Source organism: Capsicum annuum, chromosome 4 (genome assembly GCF_002878395.1).
Source record: "Capsicum annuum cultivar UCD-10X-F1 chromosome 4, UCD10Xv1.1, whole genome shotgun sequence".
Taxonomy (NCBI): Eukaryota; Viridiplantae; Streptophyta; class Magnoliopsida; order Solanales; family Solanaceae; genus Capsicum; species Capsicum annuum.
In genome coordinates, this window is record NC_061114.1 from 55764710 (window position 1) to 55774062 (window position 9353).

Below are 9353 nucleotides of genomic sequence, written 5' to 3' on the forward strand. Positions count from 1 at the left end.
AAAGAAAAGATTGAAGACCGAAGCCCTCATGCAACTTCACAGAAAATTCTTAGTGTGTCTCAATCTTAGTCTTTATTAAACTTTGTACTTATTTGCTTACAATAGTTACAAAAAGAAACGATCGAGTCAACTTAGTCATACCAGTTGAGGCTGTGTCACAAGATCTGAATATCAGAATAAGCTTCAAAACTTGTTTGCTACATATGTACTCCTACTTTACTTTGAAAGCTCTAAGAAAACTCTTGAAACCCAAGGGGACTGGAAGTCTCTGTGTCATTACTTTATTTTACTTACTTATTTACTTGCATATTTTTCTTTAACTCTATTTTGTCCAAGTATACTTGTATGCAGGTGAGTTGACTGTCAAACCTGACCAGTCGACTCAGAAAATGTTTCAATTCACCCCACCCTCCACCCCTGAATTTCAAAATGTGTATATGACATATCAAAAGGTGTTTTTCACATATTTATCTGCTCAGTCCAAAATAATTATAGTCTCCGGTCAATACACAAAAATATATATTTGTTGGCTATTTTTTGAAGGGATGCTATGCATTGTAAAAATGAATTTTGTGGTGTTAAACATGACGTGTCATCTATAGATGAAAATATCATTAAGCTAAAGCTTGGAATACTGAAATTTAATTTCCGAAAAAACGAAATGATAACATTTTTTGTCTAAGACAGACTTAAAAAAATTATGATAAATAAATATTCAAACGGATGGAGTACACATTTTCTTAAAAGTGGTCCACGAACAACAAAAAGATTAGTATTCTTTTTACATTTTCTCTTAAAAGTGGTCTTAGATACAAAATAAAAAAAGGCGATTAATATTCTTCTGCATTTTTTTTTCTTATAATTAGTGGTGCTGAAGCTATATTTAGTCATAATCAGACGAAATATGACTCCGTCGATCTGTCGCGCACTGAGATATGGTCAGGATGCCAATAATTATGATCCTTGTTTAATAATTGATAAATAAGCCACACTTATTGAATAGAAAAAATGCAAGCAAACACAAAATCACTTTACAATAATTTGCCAATCAACTTATCGATATAAATAAATAAATGAACAGGAAATACCGAAAGCAATCAAGCATAATTTCGTTAATCAAAGCTTTGAAAAGAATATGACACTATGTTCTCATTCACGCAATCAAGCATAACTGCACTTTATTGGATACTTAATTTCGTTAATCAAAGCTTTGAAAAGAATATGACACTATGTTCTCATACATAAAGTGTACGTACTTTCCTGTATTTAAGTCTAACATGATGTATAAAATTGTTTGACTTCCATGCATAAAGTGTACGCTTTTTTCTTGTATTTAAGTCTTGCAAATACTATACTAATACTAGTAAGAGTTTAACTTATATATATTGACAACATACTACATAAACTGACAATGTAAAGAGTTTTTTCACTATTAATATAACTTAACATATTATAGCAAATATCATTTTTGTCTAGTTATTGGTCGATGTTTAATCTATAATCTATAATATATTAAAAGCATATCTATAATCTATATCTATAATTTATATCTATATCTATAATCTATAATTTATAATATATTAAAAGTATAAAGGCTCTTAAAACTATGATTTAAATTTTTTGTCCTTCATTAAAACACTTCGTAATAGACAAAATAATATTTTCATGTTGTTTTTAATTATTTTCATTAAATTATAATAAGTAATAATTAATATTTAAAACTTCAAAATTAATAAGAACTACGAAATATTATTTAATTAGAAAAAGTATTATTGAGTTCAAATCAAATACTATTTAGGAAAAGTGGCACCGAATCTAAAATCAAAGCCTATAAAAATTTGCATGTATTACAACTTTTTCACATACACGAACTCACAAATCTAAAACCTTAAGACAAGGTAGGAGATAATTTGGGGATAATTTGCAACCTTTTTATATATTTGGGATAGTTTTGTGTTCTTCCCTTCGTCACAATGGTAGGGGAATTATCAATGTTGAATGAAATATCACACTAAGGTATGGGGAGTTTCAAATAATTTTTTTTATTATTAATTTTTGTATTTTGCAACAAATCTATTTTTTTTTATTTTGCTCTTTCTTATATTTGTTTGTGTAGTCTTTCTCAATTCTCAAGGATATATCAAATTTATGGATAGTACGTAGTTTGTGGTCACGAGGTTCGTACACTCGAATCTTTTCTTTATGTTGTTTTCTTTTTTTAATCTTTTCTTCTTTTTTGTTAGTATGATCAAAGTGTTGATTATTATTCTATAAAAAACTTTTGAACATCTTTAGTATGGAATCTTTGTGACTATAAAATATTTATATGTCATTACGATGTATTAGTTATAGAATCGATGTATTGATTAAGTCTATATTGGTAACAATTACATGCTCTCAAGATTATATTTCATAGAGTGAAAATGGTATGAATATCTTTTTTTTTCCTTTGTATTGGCTACAAATTAATTTTGTTTTTCTGAAATAAAACTTAAGCTATATGACATATATATATATATATTAGAGATGGGAGACTCTTATTCAAGTTCATATTGCTTTTCAGTTATTTACATTTAGATATAATTTTAATTCACTGCTAAGAGCTAGGTTTAGAATTGAATACTACCGAATACTCTAATAAAAAAAATTATTTTTTCATCTTTTTGCTATAATTATTAATTAATTATTAAAAATTAAAGAGTACTAAAATATATGGTAAGAGCAAAATATATTATAATATTGATATTTTTTTTTCTTGTGTACATGAAAAGGAAGTCCTAAAATATATGATAAGATTTTTCATTGTATACATGAAAAAAGAGTTTTTGGTAAAACGAAAACTCGCAGGAGTATTTTTGGCAAAATAAAAGAACTCTTGTTCCAATATAAATCATACTTTGAATTCAATTAAAATTTGGTCACCATAAATTTTGTCAACCGGCTGTGAATTTGAATATTTTCCAACTCAAATTATATATGGTATCTTTCACTACTGCTCTTTCCTTTTGTCAGCTTCAAAAATCAAAAGACCATGATAGACCAGTCATTGTTGCGAGTGATATTAGATATGATGGTAAAAAATTTTGTGTTGTGTTGCCACTATATCATTACATATTGGTAAATTTATAGAACCAAAGGTGAATACTCTGATTACAGCTTACAATCCCATAATTGTTTTCAGTAAATTACTATTCATCCAAAACTTTTATTCCTAAAAGTTTGATAAATTTGTTTAGAATTGTGCACTTCCACAACGTGAACATCATAAAAGTCTATTATTTTGTTATGTTTATTAATTTTTTTTAAATAGAGTTAATAGTAAATATTATTTACAGATTTTGATGGCGAATAGAATCCTCTTAGGTTAAAGAAATGCATGTACACGTTTATAAAAGAATTATATCAATAGGAGAAAAAGGTAATAGAAACCATATTCCACAATATTTTCTTTTGAGATTATATACATGTGAGGCAACAATACAATTTCATTGACTTGGTTACTTTTTAGTAAATTTAGAAAAACATACTAACTTAATAAGTTTTTGACTAATTTTAATTTGTATCTCTATTAACATAGAATTTTTCAGAAATTGTTTGCTTAGTTTGAGATTATTTTCGCAATAAGTTGTGTATTTTTTAATATTAATTTTTTTAATATGTAAATCACTTGATCAAACTATATTAAATATTATGATTATTTTTTCTAAGATACTATTTCTATTGTTTCTCTGGATCCGTGTTATAAATTAAAATTTGAAATTATGGATTAATTGCAGAGAAAGAACATGACTATATTTGGAGCGGTAGAAAAAATATACTCATTGTTTGATCAAAAATAAGGATTGAAGTGGTATGAAATTTGCGGGTCAAATTTTGCACTTGTAGGATGAAAACCAATTCAAATTACGCAACTTTATAGATTATCAAGCACCAATTATGGGCTTACTGAAGACACCAACCGTAATTTAAGGGCCAATCAGTGTATTTCACCTACGTTATTTTTATCTTAGATATTTGCAAATCTTAGCTAACTAATTAATTAAATTTTTCATCTTTACATATTCAAAAGCTATTAAATTTAATTATTGTATTTATTTTTATTATTTAAACAAATCGTACTGAGTATAATATTTTTACTCATTAAAGTAAGGTACACATGCAGACACGTACACCTAAACTAGTTAATATAAAGGTGGTGGATCACGCATTAACGTGAGGTTTGGTGTCACGACCCGAACCAGGGCCTGACCATGACGGATATCTCAAGTCCCACGTGGACAGGAGATCACCCCTTGCACCTAACCACACCAAACCTATCACACTCCAAGGTCGAATGAATTTCGAACATATAACAAGATCGTGCAATAGCTTAAGAAAAGTTTTAATGCATGTCTATAACCAACAACTGGTGAACGTACAATCAACTGACCCACAACCGCCCAAATAATCAAAGTAATCCAACAAAGCCTCTACAAAACTGAATTTTAATAATATGTCGGGCATGCCCCCGCCAATAGCCAAAAACCAAATCTACAGAAATAGTAAAAATGTAAAGGAAACCATAATCATGAAATGGGGTCTTCCAAAGTATAGAAGCTCACCACTTCAATCTGACTTGCTAGCTCATCCCGAATTTAAGTCACTAAGTAGGAGATATGAAAGTATAATCAGTTCCTGTATCGCGTGGGGATAAAACGTCTGAAGACAGTTAGCGATTGAAGCACTAGTATGTAACTCAGGGATAGAAGAACAAAATAATGTCATGACAACAGTTCAAACGAATATAGCATCCACTGCGTAATATCATATGAAGTACATATACATATACACATGTTGGGGGTAGGGAGAAGGGCTTAGAATGAACTTCAACAAAATCTTAACTTGGGTTATGAAGCGCTACCATCATAATCCACCCATGGGCTATATGGGTCCAGTGTTACCCCTTAAACGGACCCTAGTGCGTGTTAGCCAAACGAACCAGAGATATTAAAGATGGTCGGGGATTCCTTCGTACCTTCACCTCCATGATACATAAGTATGAATGTGCACTTGGGGAATTCCCTTGTACCTCGCAAGCAATTGGTCATCACACTACAAAAAATATGTCTAATTACGGGAGATTTTTTTGTGAGGGTTATTTTAAACATTTCAAAATTATATGAAATGTGGGAGTTAAATATATGTCACTAAAAATTATATATTTAAAAGGGATAAAAACCCCCGATATCCATCGAATATATTTGTGGGAGTTAAAACCCCCCGCTATTCATCAAAAAAATAATGTCTAAACTTGTCTTTTTTTTACATAAAAAAATATTTAATATTTTTCCCCACAATTCATAGAAATATATTCTTCTTGAGTTATTATCACAACTTTCTCATTTCCCTCTTTACTTTATATCTCTACTTCTTGAAAAAAAACTCAGTTTCTCTCCCTATACAAACATAGCCATACACACAAGAAAAGGTTAATGCAGCTGCTGATATTGCTAAACACTTTGCTCTGTGCTGATAATTTGGTGAGAAACAACTGAATTTTTACTTTAGTTTCCCATGTTTTTGTTTTGCTAAACTTGAATCTTATTTTCCCTTTTTGCTTTTCTATATATGTTTATGATTTTAAGTAGGTATTTGTATATCTAATAATAGGTATGCTTGGAAATACTTTAAGATAGAGTTTAATTGTGGGGCGTTGTTTTGGTTGATGGTTTGACCCTTTTTGACCTTTTTCTTTATTGAGGGAAGGGGAAACTTGAAAGGTATTGCAACATGGGAAATGGAATCCTTTATTAACAAGTTGAAAGTTCGAATAGTCAACCAACTGAGATACTAAAGTTCTCACATTTTTCTTATACCTGTAATTAGAGAAAAGCAGTGAAAAATTTTCCTCTGATTCTCTTCTTGGTAGTTTTCCTTATTTCTGTTGAAGAATTAACCTAAATAAGTTACTCCCCAGGTATAGATAAACATGACACCAGTTTTCCTTCTTATCAACTTATGGTTTCGACTACTTTGTAACCTTAATCTTAAGGTCTCATCACCTTGAAGTTGATAGTGATGACTGATTATTAGAAGGAAGATTTCTTACATGGGCATTTGGACATAGATTTGGTTGAAACTTGGAAAAACAAGTTTTTGTAGTTAATGCTGAAAAATCAAATTTGTATGTTGAAGTTGAGTTTAGACTAGTATTGATAAAAAGGAAAATCTTCTATGTCCAAATGGTTCTAAATTTGGTATAGAAAAAAGTTCTTTTCTGTGAGTTGTAAAAAGAAGCACAGAATTCAAATTAAATTATAAATATTATTTATTCAGGTTCATCAATTTGAGGAAGCAATCCAGTAATATCAATTTTTTGGTGCGAGTAGTTCAGAGATTACTACAGAAGAATTTCAAAGGAACTCTAACAAGTAATTTGTTTATTCTACTATTTTATGTTCACATCGACTAGTGCAGTTAATGGTATTATATCGAATATGTATAATTGAGTTTTTGGCTATGCTATTTTCTCATTTCTATTTTTATGTAGGCATTATAGCGCTTGTTATTCCCTGTGGATTAAGTTTCTTAAAGGATTTATATTTGGTATTTCTATAAATGTTAAATTTTAGAGTTCCTTTATTTGGGTTTTAGTAGTTTTGGTACACACATGGTATGCTTGGAATTGTTTTAGATATTGAAGTATGAAGCTCCTTCAACTTGGTATTCGTTTGGTGTGATGATATCTTTTTGAGAATGCCATTCAGTATGTTTAGTCAAGATCTACATGGCCATCATTCTCTGATAATGATGGTCTATTGGAAATTATAAACCTCTCTATCCCTATGAGGTAGGGGGTCAGGTTTACAAATACTCTACTCTCTCTAAATCTCATTTATGATTTTATATTGGGTAATTGTTTGGTGAGTAATTGTGTTTTTTGTCAGGGTATTTTTGTTATTTCTGTGATTTACTCGTATCCGAAGGTTTGATTTGGTCTGGCTTTTTTTAGGATGCTTTCTGTTGAGCCAACTACTAGTCTTCTACTTCTAATTGGTTGTTTTATGATGGCATCCTTATTTTCTACATTTTTTCTATCTTTTCTTCACTCTGACCCAATTAGTTATAATTAAAGAACAGTGTTCCACTTTCTGCATTGAGATTCAAAACTTATCGTAGCACAAGATCTTGAATGAGGTCCTTTTAGTTGGTGTTGCATGACCGTCCTCTTTCCTACTTGTAAAATTAACCCATGAGTTTTTGGTTATGTTTTTGAGTAGCAACATTTGTTTTTTTATGTTTACAAAATTAGTCAGTTGTGCGAAAGTTGACCCGGACATCACAATTATCTGTTAGAGTGATTTTTTTCATAAGATATTTTGTTATGTATGTTCTCTATTAGAGTTCAATAATTTATTTATTTTCTGTTACATTCACTTTTCTTCTTCATGAAATCTTATAGGTGATACTTAGCATATTCATCAAATTATTCAATGGATAGACCTTGGATTGGAATGCCAAGAAACACACCAGAGTATTTGCTTGGTTTGAAACAGTTTCTAAAATTTTCATTTACCAATGGAGCTATAGGAGATAAAATAAAATATCTATGTCTTATATGTGGTTTTAAAAAGTGGAAAACAAGAAATGTGGTGTTTCACTATTTGATGAAGAAGGATTTTCCTGAACATTACTTCACTTGGGTTATGCATGGGGAAATAAATGTTTTGCCTAATTCCAAAAACATAGAGCTCACTCAAAATGCACCATATTTTGAAATTCCTATTGAATTATTGATTAATGAAGTATTAGAGAGTTTAAGGCATGAGGGTGTTGATGCAGGTCTGTCACAAGTAATGGGAGAAGAAGAAACTTTGCATGATTTTTTTGGTTCAAATAACAAAGATTATTTGAATTGCTTAGAGATGAAAGTGAAGATTTGTATGAAGGATCCAAGCACTTAAAGTTGGAATTTTTATTAAAGCTTTATCACATAAAGTGCTTGTCTAGGTTAAGTGATAAAGAAATGACTATGGTGCTAGATCTACTTAGGGTGCATTTAAATTTGTAAAGATCTCTATATCTTTTTATGAGACTAAGAAAACCATCCACAAGTTTTGTCTTGATTATATCAAGATAGATTCTTGCCTAAATGATTGTATTTTGTACTGGGAAGATGATGTTAATACAAAATCATGCTAGCATTGTCACACTTATAGATGGAAACCCTAGACGGATAGCAATCTTGGTCATGCTCCTAGTACAACTAAGAAACAAAAGAAGAAGCAAAAGAAGTCTGCCAAAGTTTTGCACAACTTTCCATTAAAACCAAGATTACAAAGATTATTTATGCTCTCTAAAATTGCAAAGCATATGAGATGGCATGTAGAGGATGATAACAAAGATAGGATCTTAAGGCACCCTCAAGATGGTGAAGCATAGAAAAATCTTGATACAAATTATCCTGAATTTGCTTCTGATCCTTGAAATGTTTGATTAGGTCTAGCTAGTAATGGTTTCAATCCCTTTGAAGCAATGAGTACTAACTATGGCATTTGGCCAGTGGTTTTGTTCCCATACAATCTTCCTCCTTGGTTGTGTATGAAGCAACTAAATTTTCTCCTTTCAATGATTATTCCATGTCCACGTACAATAGGGAATAACATAGATATATATCTACAACCACATATTAAGGAGTTGAATAAGTTGTGGAGTAAAGGTGTGGATAATTTTAATTCATTAAAAAATGAAATGTTCAAAATGCAAATAGCTTATATGTGGATAGTTGGCAATTTTCCTGGACTTGATATCTTATCTTGTTGGAATACGCATACTGGTCTTGCATGTCCTTCTTGTAATTTTGATGGAGAACTTTGTCGACTTTGTCATATTAGAAAGTGGTGTTTTATTGGCCACCATCGATTCTTGATAAATAATTATAAATTTAGACTGATAAGACATTATTTTGATAGAAATATAAAAGATAGAACCCCTCCAAAGAAGTTATCTGGGTAAAAAATTTTGCAACAGGTGAAAGATATCAATGTTACATTGGAAGACAATCAGAGTTGCAACAAAGAAAAAGGAAAAAAAATGTTGGGAAAGATGCAACTCAACAATGGAAGAAGAAAAACATATTTTTGATCTTCTATATTAGGATTTTAACCTGTTACCCCGTAATTTAGATGTGATGCATATTGAAAAGAATGTGTTTGACAATGTTATATACACTTCGTTAAATGATAAAGAAAAGTCAAAGGATCATATGAAGGCCCGAAGAGATCTACAAGATATGGGCATAAGGAAAGATCTTTTGGTCGATGAGAATGATGAGTGTAAGCTTGCTGCATTTTCAATTCCAAAGAATAAGAAAG

General features: G+C 30.3%; 1 long non-coding RNA gene across 1 annotated transcript; it reads left to right on the forward strand.

Annotated features, from left to right (window-relative positions):
• The first annotated feature begins 1877 nt into the window (after positions 1–1877).
• LOC107869745 lies at positions 1878–8912 on the forward strand. Its single transcript, XR_001673935.2, has 4 exons — positions 1878–2016; positions 2117–2177; positions 6316–6410; positions 7822–8912. It is a non-coding gene; the product is annotated as an uncharacterized LOC107869745 (long non-coding RNA).
• The last annotated feature ends 441 nt before the right edge of the window (positions 8913–9353 follow it).